Consider the following 2950-nt stretch of genomic DNA (forward strand, 5'->3'; position numbering starts at 1 on the left):
GGGACAATCAATGGCACATGAGTGATCAGAAGGGGAATACGGTATGAATGGCACATGAGTGATCAGAAGGGGAATATGAACGGCACATGAGTGATCAGAAGGGGAATATGAACGGCACATGAGTGATCAGAAGGGGAATATGAACGGCACATGAGTGATCAGAAGGGGACAATCAATGGCACACAAGTGATTTTCAAAAATAAATGTGTACTGTAGTCTTCTTCAGGAAAAATAAGACATGCCCCTGAAAATAAGACCCAGGGCATATTTTGGCATTTCAAAAAATATAAGACAGTGCCTTTTAATCGGGGAAACAGGGTATTATATTTATAATAGTTCCCCTAAAAATGATCAGGTTTACAAACTCCTTCACTGGCTTCAAATTTTTTATAGGTTATACATTACCTGTATATAACAGGACCCCTAGACAGGGACACTTACAATGTGTTATTCTTTTCAAATGAGTCTCTGTTATATTTTAGGAAATCACAGAGGAGAGTTCTACTTACATGTCTAATAAACTGAGGCGATTTCCACACACCGCTGCTTTGAGTTGTTGTAGGACTTCATATCAGCCTAAACAAGCCTGCCTGGTGTCACCCAAATACACTGACCAGTAGTTTCTGAGATGATGGTACCAATATTGTTATTCCACTATCATAGCTGCTTAGATTACGCATCTTCGCCATTCCAATGTTTGGCTTAAAAGCAGCTGAACCTCTTGACCGCGTCTACATGTTTTATTGAGTTGCAGACACATGATTCATTGTTTTGGTATTTTGTGTCAACAAGCATGTGTACTTAGTAGACTGATCACAGTAGGCCTGATTTAGTAAAACTCTCCAAGACTGGAGAAGATAGACCATTATGGGAGAACCTGGGTGATCCAGCAAACTTGAAATGTATCTGGTCTAGGACTGAAAACATTTGGCAATATTAGCAAATTATTTTTAAGAAATCCAATCCATATAAATATATGTATGCCACTGGCCAAGGTAAAAGCAACTTGCCATCTTGCCATTCACATATAAGGGCATACTGAAAAGCAGACCTAATAATTACATATAATTTACTGACCATTATTGACGTCTCATACATGGCCAAAAGAAACTGCAAATTACAGAATCATTGCACTTATTTAAAACTGGTGCTTATTTTGTCACATTTTTTTTTCACATTTGAGGATGCTTAGACATATGTCATTGCTAAAGTTACAAAGTCAGTGAAAAACTTTTTTTTTATTCCTATAACTTAATATTTTAATAATTCTCAGCGAGTGACTTCTGTAAAAAGGAGTTCATGTTTTTTGATTAATTGAACACCTGCTGATACCAGTCTATTCTTCTTTGTTTGCAATAGGGGCATCAGACAGAAGACAGACACATGTTTTAATGTGCAGAGAAGCAATGGGGGCCCAATTTTACTATCAATCATATCTAATCGTGTAAGCTATTATCGCAATGTTATTATTGAAGAGTTCCAAAATCCATTCTCTGACCTGTGTTGTTCTTAACAATTATGTTTTTCTTTTAATAAATGTTCACCTATCATGAAGAATGTGGTTATTAAAGGCCATTAGAAATGTATGCTAAAATGAAGTACATCATTTCAGTGAATACAAAAAAAAGAAAATGCTTTTATTATCTGCAATGAATAACACAAATCTGCAGAAGCTGTTGCTCGGGAGATCAACATAAAATAATGCCAGGTGTATATGTCATTTCATTGACATTCATTAATGGAGAAATGTACTGTATCAAGAAAACATATATTATTCTATTTCTCAGGCAGCAAGTTCTTGGAGACTGGAATATGCATTAGTGTTTTCTTTCTATCACAGAAGTACCTATTAAAATCAATTTGTGATTAGATGGGCTAAGTCTCTAAACTAGGACCCATGTGGCTGCAATTTTGCCCTGTCAGATGCCTCATTCATTGACAATAAATATTACTTTTGTTTTCGAAGATATCCACAGGCATTAGTTGTCCATTATCAGTACAGATAATTTCTATAAACATGAGTTGTGTACGATATATATATCCTATATATTTATAGGATTGTGAGGCTTGTGAATAGTATGTGTGTATGTGTATGTATTGTGTATGGCAAGGAGCTTCTTATGTAGAGAAAACATACTTTTTTAAGAATCTTAAATCCTGTTCCAGTTTCCAAGGCCTGGAGGCTTTGTAGAGCGTAGGGTTTAAGAAAGTCTTCATTCGTTACAAGTCCACTTTATACCGGGTTGTCAGATCTTATTACTAGTTTAGCTGTCCTCGGGATGGTATATATGTCACAAATCAGTGTTGCTCAGTGCTCCCTTTCTTTTGTGAAAGTTTCCTTGCAAACCACCATCTGTGCACACTCCCTTTATTGACAGTACAGCCTCCTTCAGTGAAAGACCCTTCCAGTTGCAGACCCCTCTCCACCTCAGTGACAGACCTTCTTAGTGAAGACCCCCTTAATGCAGACCCCCCTCATCAGTGACAGATCACCACAGTTCAGACCCCCTCAGTGGCCAACTCTTCCTTCTCCAAGTAATGTAGACCTGGAAAGGCACTGTGTTAGATATTAACAAAAAGTGAAACAACTTGGCAAAAAACTTCCTGTATTCTATGTTGACCCTTATCGGTAAAAATTTTTCCTTGCTTCTTGTGGGCTGCAGAACCCTACCTTACAGAGAAATTGAGGGGAGGTGTCTTGCGGTCCTTCCTTCAGATGACAACACTTCATAGACACAGTGTGGTGGGTAAGAATTGCCACCCTATAACAGAAACTATCGTACTGAAATGATACCCAGGTGAAAAAATAAAGGGAGGCCTGGAGCGGGAGAACGTAGTGAAAGGATAGTGGAAGGCCTCCATGACTGGGAGGGGGTAGGGAGCAGGCAGTGCTAGGGTTAACTAATTTGCAGCGTGGTTAGGAGGGTAAGTTGGAGCGGGGGGGGGGGGG

Source organism: Pyxicephalus adspersus, chromosome 9 (genome assembly GCF_032062135.1).
Source record: "Pyxicephalus adspersus chromosome 9, UCB_Pads_2.0, whole genome shotgun sequence".
Classification (NCBI taxonomy): domain Eukaryota; kingdom Metazoa; phylum Chordata; class Amphibia; order Anura; family Pyxicephalidae; genus Pyxicephalus; species Pyxicephalus adspersus.